The sequence below is a fragment of the Protopterus annectens genome, chromosome 2.part1 (genome assembly GCF_019279795.1).
Source record: "Protopterus annectens isolate FY-2018-M chromosome 2.part1, PAN1.0, whole genome shotgun sequence".
NCBI classification, from domain to species: Eukaryota; Metazoa; Chordata; order Ceratodontiformes; family Protopteridae; genus Protopterus; species Protopterus annectens.
In genome coordinates this window covers 732,210,310-732,221,001 of record NC_056729.1, presented here as the reverse complement: position 1 = coordinate 732,221,001, position 10,692 = coordinate 732,210,310, and the positions used below count along the sequence as shown (strand labels likewise).

Here is a 10,692-nt window from a genome sequence, read left to right as displayed (position 1 = left end):
ATCGCACAGTATCAGGCTGGAAGATACATAAGCAGCAATGAAGCTGTATGGCGAATTCTTTCATTTCCCACACATGAAAGAAGTCCAGCTGTTGTTCACTTAGCAGTACATCTAGAAAATGGACAATGCATTTATTTCACAGCGTAAAATGTGCAACAAATAGCCCTGAATCCACCGGCTACAACGTTAACTGGTTTCTTCACGTTATGTCAAAATGACGCATTTGCGAAAAGACTGCTGTATTCGGAAGTGCCTACGTATTATACATGGAATGCAAGTAGAAAATCATTTAAACGATGCAAATGAGGAGAGCGAGTCGATGGACAACCTGACATATTCAAAGAAACTACGATAGGCAGACTGTACACCGTGCATCCCAATCAAGATGAATGCTGTTGGTAAATGTGCCCGGTCCAACGTCTTTCCAGCTATTGAGAATTGTCAACGGTGTTACACATGCCACTTTCCGCAGTGCATGTCAAGCTCTGAATTTATTGCAGAACGACCGACACTGGGATGTATGCATTAATGCTGCGTGCAATACGTCACATCCAAATCAAATTCGTGCATTGTTTGCAATCATTTTGACCGCCTGCTCTCCTTCATCTCCAACAGAGTAATGGGAGAAATATAAATCGCACATGGCCAAAGATATTTTCCATTGAATACGTAAGGAAAATTCAAATATGAACATGGATTTCACAGCAGAAATCTACAACGAAGCGTTGATAATGATTGAAGATTTGTGCTTAGAAATCGCGAACAAAGTTATCAATCAATTGGGAATGCCATCATCGAATCGATCTGCTGCTGCTTATCTCAATGTAGATTTGCATCATGAACAAAATTACAACACGGGTGATCTTTTGTCGTATGTGCAATCAAATATTCCTAAGCTAACGCTTGAGCAAAAAGGCATTCACGATCAAATAATGCAAACTGTCAATAATGGGGTTGGAGAAATCTTCTTCTTAGATGCGCCAGGAGGAACTGGTAAAACATTCCTAATAAGATTGATTCTGGCAGCAATTTGATCCCAAAATGACATAGCCTTAGCTCTTGCATCATCTGGAATAGCTGCGACATTGCTACCAGGTGGAAGAACTGCTCATTCCGCTTTGAAATTGCCATAGAACATGCAATTCATTGAAACTCCCACGTGCAAAATTTCCAAAGCATCCGGCATGGGAAAAGTATTGCAGAAATGCAAACTTATTGTTTGGGATGAATCCACAATGGCGCACAAAAAAATCGCTTGAGGCTCTTGATCGATCATTGCAAGATTTGCGTGGAAACATCAGACCATTTGGGAATGCATTAATATTGCTTGCAGGAGATTTCAGGCAAACATTACCTGTAATTCCTCGATCGACACCAGCAGACGAAATAAATGCTTGCCTGAAGTACTCTACTTTGTGGCGACACATAAAGACGTTAAAATTAACTACACATATGTGTGTCCAGCTGCAAAACGATCGATCAGCTGAGATATTCTCACATCAATTGCTGGAAATTGGGAAAGGAAAGGTGCCGGTTGATCTGACCTCAGGACGAATTTCATTGCCTCATAACTTCTGCAATTTAGTGACTTCAAAAGAAGAATTGGTTGAAAAAGTATTTCCCAATATTCAAACTAATTATAAGAATCATGATTGGCTGACTGAATGAGCTATTCTTGCGGCCAAGAACAAAGACGTCTATGAACTTAACAATATTATTCAGTCTAACATTCAAAGCGAGGCAGTCACATACAAGTCTATCGACACTGTTATGGAAGCAGATGAAGTGGTTAATTATCCAACAGAATTTTTGAATTCACTCGATCTGCCAGGGATGCCACCGCGCGTGCCAATTATCATGTTGCGAAATATCAACCAGCCAAAGCTTTGCAACGGCACGCGACTTGCAGTAAAAAAATTAATGAGCAACGTCGTAGAAGCAACAATCTTGACAGGACCTTTCAAAGGTGAAGATGTCCTCATTCCTCACATTCCTATGATTCCAACGGATATGCCATTTCAATTTAAGAGATTGCAATTCCCAATTCGATTGGCGTTTGCAATCACCATCAACAAAGCTCAGGGACAATCTTTAGAATTGCGCGGTTTAGATCTACACACGGATTGCTTCTCACATGGACAATTCTATGTTGTGTGTTCTAGAGTCGGCAAACCAGACAATCTCTATATCTGCACAGACAATGGAACAACAAAAAATATTGTATACCCACAAGCATTGTGAAATTAAACATATTAGAAACGTGCACTTTCTATTTTCTTTCTTTTCCATTTAACCAGACTGAGCCACATCAACACGTGGCCGGGTACAGCTAGTATATATATATATATATATATATATATATATATATATATATATATATATATATATATATATATATATAATACACCTATATGTCTAGATCTAGATCTAGATCTACCGCTATATCTATATCTTTGTCTTCAAATCCAATATTCTGAGTGTTAAGTGCTATAACACCGACAGTCAAAACATCTAATCTGAAAAAAACCCAGAAAAACAGCTTTTATGCATAAACTTACACCCCCTTGCTAATAATAGATACTAACTCCAAGACTGGACTTCAGTGGTGAAAGTGCCAATTGCACAGTCTCTGCTGTACTATGATCACACACTGTAGGTTTCTTGTTTATCACTGCATCAACACTGTAGACATCAATGTTTAGGTTTTGACTTTGCGTCTGGGTATTTATGTCTATCAAGGTATTGTAATATACCATCATGCTTTTTCATTCTCTCTATGTGTGTATATATATATATATATATATATATATATATATATATATATAAAGAGAGAGAGAGAGGTATGTATGTGTATATATGCTTACAAACACACACACACACCTATATATTTATGAATATATATCTATACATATAAATACATATATATATATATATATATATATATATATATATATATATACACACACACACACACACACACACACACACACGCGCGCGCGCACGCGCCACACATATACGTGTGTGTGTGTGTGTGTGTGTGTGTGTGTGTGTGTGTGTGTGTGTGTGTGTGTGTGCGTGTGTGTGTGTGTGTCGCTCGCATGCTTGTATTTATCTTAACTGGAAGGATGCACTAAATTAGAGAAATGGGAAAATGGAAGAAACATAACACTCACCTCTCCCTTTTCTTAAAGTATAATATGAATACATCAACCTACCTATGTTACATTTGTGACATTCTAAGAGTCACTTAACTAGACTTTGACAAATGGTAAGGTTCCCCATCTTTAGCCCTCTGATACCAATGCAGAACCAAGGAGAAGACTATATGATTCTCCTAATAGTCCACAAAGAATATCCACAATATCTGACTGTGTATTTGGATGAGGGCAGTTTATATTTCCATTTGTTTTTAGTCTCACAATGTCCCCTCATTTCTTTATTTACATATATCTTAGTCACCTTGCAGTCTATAGTTCTGATTCCTCTCTCTCTCTCTCTCTTTCTCTCCCTCATTTTCTCCTCACATTTCCAACTGGTATGCTACCCTACTCTCATATTCTTCAGTGAATTAAAGATAAAATGCAAATTCAGTATATCAGGCTTGTCTTTGCATTATATTTTCAAGTAACCTAGCATCATGCTGACATTTGTGCATGTATCTGTGTGTCTGTAGTGTTCTTATGTTCATCCTTTACTCCCATAGTACATTTTTCAAAATTCTATTTGGCCTGATTTGTACCTCCTAGGTACACTTATCCTCCTCACGCCACCTCTTACCTTCTCCTGTGCCTTTTTTCCAACAAAGGCACATCATCTCATTCTTTTCTTTATGTAGTTAATTTTTACCTATTTCACTCCTTCATTAGTGCGGCCTGCTAGTTCCTGCATTGCCTTTTCCTTTCTTCCCTATATACACCTTCTCAATGGGCATGACAACAGATTGTAGTCTGATTTTTTTTTTTATAGTCTTTTATCTCCATCATAATTGTCCTGCCAATGCCCATGTTAAGGAAATATGAGCCATAGTACAAACATTCCCATATTACTTATTGAATTTGTTTTATGTTTTTCATGCCCTCGTCATTGAGAAGGACCACGTCAAGTTTAATAATTAATGGGCAACACAGTGGTGCAGCAGTAGCATTGTCGCCTCACACCAAGAGTTTCTCCGATTTGATTCTCAGCTGGGGTGCCTTCTGTGCAGAGTCTGCATGTCCTACTTGTGTTCATGTGGGTTTTCTCTGGGTACTCCGGTTTCCTCCCACGTTATAAAACATGCATCTGGAGTGTTTCCCCAGGCCTCTGCTGAAAATTGGCTTTGTTCCAAGTTGGACTTTCCCAGTAAACAAATGCTAAAAAAATAAAATAAATGACAGTCCCTGCTAGGGTCCTTGTCTCCTATGAATTTAGCTTTCGGTAGACATCTACCATCTTCCTGTGTTTCCATAATCTGGTGAAGGACACCATGACTAACAATTGCATTCCATTTAGTGAAATGAAGGGAAAAAACTTCTGGTTCAAGTGATTAAACAACTTTGTGTAGTCTGGACTACTCATTTCTCACCTGTGCAATGGAGGAGCAGGTCAGAACAGAAGTAAATCTACCACAATCCTCTTCAACAGGAGAACAGGCCAACATAAGTCTCACATCCCTCCTCCACTCCTCCTTGGATCTTCCAGCTTACCAAGCCACTGGTGAATGTCAGGTCCTCTTGGTCACAGTCAGGGCTTCATCCCTTTGTACCACAAAGCTGGACACAAACTTATGTTAGCAAAGGTTTCAGGAGGGATGCATCAGTGTTACAAATAGCACATACACACATTACTTGAAATCACAAAATACATAAATTACAGGAAGTTTGACTAATAATATTACATATGTTGGCAAAACTCGTAGTAAATCAAAGTTTATCATAGGTAACAAGTTCCTTGTGTATCAAAGTTAATTATTCCACAACTGTATGAGAAACACTATCAGTAGGATGTACATCTGGACATCTAGTATGGATAAGAGAATATGCATAGTAATGTGTAAATGAAGGTATTGTACCAGCAGTGGAATTCACAATAAAAGATCAAATATATACTAAAATTAAATTACTTTTTGACACTTTTTGATAAGAGTTACAGTACCACAATGAGGATATCATTACAACTGAGATTATAATGATAACTTGTGCAGTAAGACATCAGATGAATACCATAAAAACAGTCAATTGATCAAAGAATACTCCATTAAAGAGAGATTTTAAGGAAGTTTGCTAGAATATATCAAGGTTCAGGAGACTGTGAGTTAGACGGACTGAGATGATATAGGCGCAAGCGCAGACACACACACACACACACACACACACACACACACACACACACACACACACACACACACACACAGGCACACACATATACACACTTACATCTATTATCTCTATCTATATCTATGACATACAAACACACTCCCACATATACATATAAATGTATATATATATATATATATATATATATATATATATATATATATATGAAAAACTAGTGGTGATAGTCAATTCAGCATTTCGTCGAGGTGCACTTTCATGTAATTCAGGTCATACTTTTGTTTGTCAAAGAAATGCAACTTTGACAAATAAAAGTAGACCTATATATATATATATATATATATATATATATATATATATATATATATATATATTCACTTTATAATCTCAAAATATTGAAATACCGAATTTCAGTATCTCGACACTATAAAGCCGAAAACTCACTATCCCGAAAACCAAAACTGCGAAATTCTAAACTGCAAACATCAACAAAACACGACACCACACATACAAACACAAATACACCTACTACCCAACACTACAACAAAGCAAAACGCACATGAACACAACCAAACAAACACACACACCTACCCTTCCTATAAGCAGGAGGGAAAGCACCCCTGCAACCCCCCATGGGGGGGCTTTGCTCCAAATGCACATCACATACATACAAACACCACCACTCTCAACACCGACACACTCACACTCTTACCTACCTACCTAGATCTAGGGCAGCTAATTGAATAATCAGCTGTCAGTGACCAGAATATTATCATTGGAACATCAAAACATTGAATGTCAACACATTCTGTACATGCTCAGGGGACTATCTTGGAGTGGGCTAAACCAAATTAAATTGATTTTATAGGGGCAAACCTCTATGCTTCCCCCCGCTAATTATATATACTAACTTTGAGATCACACAATCCCAGAGGGATTCGACTAGCTGCCCTAACTCCCACACACACACACATATTATATTTTATATATATATATATATATATATATATATATATATATATATATATGTGTGTGTGTGTGTGTGTGTGTGTATGTTTATATATATATATATATATATATATATATATATATATATATATATATATATATATATACATATATATCTATATATCACATTTGTTAATTGGAGGGATTGCGTGAAAGGGTCTGCACATAAAATAAAATATGCAAAGATAGGTGTTCTCAACCAAGTTCTGTCATTCTTACACAGCTTTTTTATAGATAATGATCTTCAACTCTGCCAGTAAAAAAATTCTTACCAATAAAATTCTGTAATTCAGTAATTTACTTGTTCTAGATTCTAGCTGCTAAGTTGCGAAGAGGGCATCTCCAAATGGACCATGAATGAGGATGGTACAAATATTTCTTGTTTAGGAATTTCTTGATTGTGTATGATTTGGTGATGTGAAGTGAAAGTGTGTATGATCTTACCCATTCATGAGATTTAACCAATTCACTTTATTCATCATTTTATAATATTGTTTTATTTGTTTTTGTTTTTTTTTTTATACGTGCGGTGGCATCCCTGGCAGATCGATTGAATTCAAAAATTCTGTTGGATAATTAACCACTTCATCTGCTTCCACAACAGTGTCGACAGACTTGTATGTGACTGCCTCACTTTGAATGTTAGACTGAATAATATTGTTAAGTTCATAGACGTCTTTGTTCTTGGCCGCAAGAATAGCTCATTTAGTCAGCCATTCGTGATTCTTGTAATTGGTTTGAATATTGGGAAATACTTTTTCAACCAATTCTTCTTTTGACGTCACTAAATTGCAGAATTTATGAGGCAATGAAATTCGTCCTGAGGTCAGATCAACCGGCACCTTTCTGTTCCCAATTTCCAGCAATTGATGTGAGAATATCTCAGCTGATCGATCATTTTGCAGCTGGACATGCATATTTGTAGTTAATTTTAACATCTTTATGTGTCGCCACAAAGTAGAGTATTTCAGGCAAGCATTTATTTCGTCCGCTGGTGTCGATCGAGGATTTACAGGTAATGTTTGCCTGAAATCTCCTGCAAGCAATAATAATGCGTTCCCAAATGGTCTGATGTTTCCATGCAAATCTTGCAATGATCGATCAAGAGCCTCGAGCGATTTTTTGTGCGCCATTGTGCATTCATCCCAAACAATAAGTTTGCATTTCTGCAATACTTTTCCCATGCCGGATGCTTTGGAAATGTTGCACGTGGGAGTTTCAATGAATTGCATGTTCAATGGCAATTTCAAAGCGGAATGAGAAGTTCTTCCACCTGGTAGCAATGTCGCAGCTATTCCAGACGATGCAAGAGCTAAGGCTATGCCATTTTGGGATCGAATTGCTGCCAGAATCAATCTAATTAGGAACATTTTACCAGTTCCTCCTGGCGCATCTAAGAAGAAGATTTCTCCAACCCCGTTATTGACAGTTTGCATTATTTGATCGTGAATGCCTTTTTGCTCAAGCATTAGCTTAGGAATATTTGATTGCACAAAAGATCATCCATGTTGTAATTTTGTTCACAACACAATTCTATATCGAATGAAGCAGCAGCAGATCGATTCGGTGATGATATTCCCAATTGAATGAGAACTTTGTTTGCAATTTCTAAGCACAAATCTTCAACATTATCAACGCTTCGTTGTAGATTTCTGCTGTGAAATCCATGTTCATATTTGAATTTTCTTTGCGTATTCGATGGAAAATATCTTCAACCATGTGCGATTTATATTTCTCCCATAACTCTGTTGGAGATGAAGGAGAGCAGATTGTCAAAATGATTGCAAACAATACACAAATTTGATTTGGATGTGACGTATTGCACGCGTCATTAATGCATACATCCCAGTGTCGGTCATTCTCCAATAAATTCAGAGCTTGACATGCACTGCGGAAAGTGGCATGTGTAATGCAGTTGACAATTCTCAATTGCTGGAAAGATGTTGGACCAGGCACATTTACCAACAGCATGCGAAGAGAGAAGCATTCATCTTGATTGGGATACATGGTTTACAGTCTGCCTATCGTAGTTTCTTTGAATATGCCAGGTTGTCCATCGACTCGCTCTCCTCATTTGCGTCATTCAAATGATTTTCTACTCGTAATCCATGTGTAATACGTAGGCACTTCCAAATACAGGTCTTTTCGCAAATGTGTCACTTTGACATAATGTGAAGAAAGCAGTTAACGTTGTAGCCGGTGGATTCAGGGTTATTTGTTGCACATTTGCAGCTCTGAAATAAATGCGTTGTCCATTTTCTAGATGTACTGCTAAGTGAACAACAGCTGGACTTTGTTCATGTATGGGAAATGAAAGAATTCGCCATGCAGCTTCATTGCTGCTTATGCATCTTCCAGCCTGATACTGTGCGATTTCAACGATATGTATGACCGCATTCCTATCACTTCTTTCTGGTTGCACGCCAAAAAATGCCATGTGGCTGCCTTTATTCACGTACTTACAAATGTATTTGATTGATTTAACGGAGTTACAGTATTCCACGTTTATGTGCGCTTTGTATGTTTTTGATAGCAAAGGCGAATATGGAACAACCCACCGGTTATCTACTTCAATGTCACTGTTTCACATTTGTATGGTTGCTAATTTACCGCCATCTTCTGCTGATCTTCTTCTGTATAAAGGATATCCATCGTTTCCTGTAACTGTGTTGGATACTAATGCACGAGGATATCGCACAGAGCGTTTTCCGTCTATCATGCATGGTGAATTTGGATTCATTGTACCACAAGGTCCATGTATCATATTTTTCATCACAACTTCATGCAAATCCTTATCGACGTCGGCATCGGGTATTTCAGTGCATATTACATCGTCAATTTTGTTTGAAGTGATTTTGTTATAGAGCCAGATTAGTATATGTGCGTGTGGCAATCCTCTCTTTTGCCATTCCACTGAGTACATCCAGCAGCGCACATACCCAAACACTTCATGTTTTGCCATGAAATCCATCAGCGGTTTCAGCTTCTGTCTGAAAACACGTGCTGTGATGTCATACCTATCCATCAGCGATTGCCCAGGAAGTAAGAGCTGTCGTATATCATCCCAAGCTGGATTGCATGTGAATGTAATGAATAGTTCTGGATGCCCGTAGTGACAAACATACGCAATTGCATCTTGAGTGTACTCATGCATATGATGTGGACTGCCTGTATATGAAGATGGCAAAATCGTTAGTCTTCCAACGTTAGTTGTATTACCGTCATTTACAACTGCATCTCGCAAATGAATGTATTCTTCAGAGCGAAGCTTGGTCTGATTCAAACGGATGAATATCAAACATTCTGTTTCAATTTTTGCATACATATCTACGATGTACTGGTGAAACAATTGACGGCATTTCAAAATGTGATTGTCTTCATTCTATCGAATCATTAATCGGTATGAATAATAGTTCATTGCACTGTATTTCATATTTGTTTCTTTGCCAGTGACTGGATTTATCATCTTAACGTTGAAGTGATATCCATTGGCACCATCCCAAAAAATGATTGGATATTGCAGGGCATCGTAGCATCGATGAGTTTCTGCAACTGTTGTCAATTGATCGTTTCTCCGATGAAGAACAATATCTCTAGGTTGGAACTGATCTCCGACTATAACAATTGCCACTTCATCTATAGTTGGAGCATTGAATCTTCGCACATGTTCTCCAGCAGGTGTTTTGTCAGCATGAATAACAATCTTGTGTGTATCAGATGGCATCATGTCAGTTGCTGTTTTGAACAAATGCACTAAATTGTTTTTTTTCATGAAGAAGCTCTTGCAGTTGGGAAACGATGGACCTTTATATGCCGGTAGAAATTCTGCAGCATGCATTCAATTCATCATTGCCATCACCGATGAAATACATTTGTAGGAATTTATGTTGACCATCTGGGAATGGAAGCAGGGAGCCTGCTTTATAATAAATTTGTCCTTTCACTTTGAAATTTGGCATGAATTGAGATGTTACGATTTCTGTGCCGAACAACATCATTTGGAAGCATGAGTATTTCCTGATGTTAGATAGGAAATGCTTTGATTTGGCGGTATATCTGGCAAGCAAAGTTTTTAATGGCTCTGGCGGTTCTCCAAGTTGAGGCAATTTAATTTTTCCCATGGCGTAACACATTCCTTTCATTTCTCCATTAAATTGCAGAGCCTTGCAATAAGGACACACTTCAGTCATAGTGCCGATGAGAACATGCCGGCTCAAACTATAATCATAAGCTGGGTTGTACCGGAATGCAAGGTGATTGTAATCGCGTGATTGCTGAGCACGGAGTCATGTTTGAAGCTGATCTGCTGTTTCTCGTTGACGTCTTTCAGCCACTCTCAGCCTGTTGCATTCATTCTGTTGAGAACAAAGCA

At 37.9% G+C, this 10,692-nt stretch overlaps 1 pseudogene; it reads right to left on the bottom strand.

Annotated features, from left to right (window-relative positions):
• Positions 1-8,415: 8,415 nt before the first annotated feature.
• On the bottom strand, positions 8,416-9,645 carry LOC122794908 (annotated as a pseudogene).
• Positions 9,646-10,692: the final 1,047 nt, after the last annotated feature.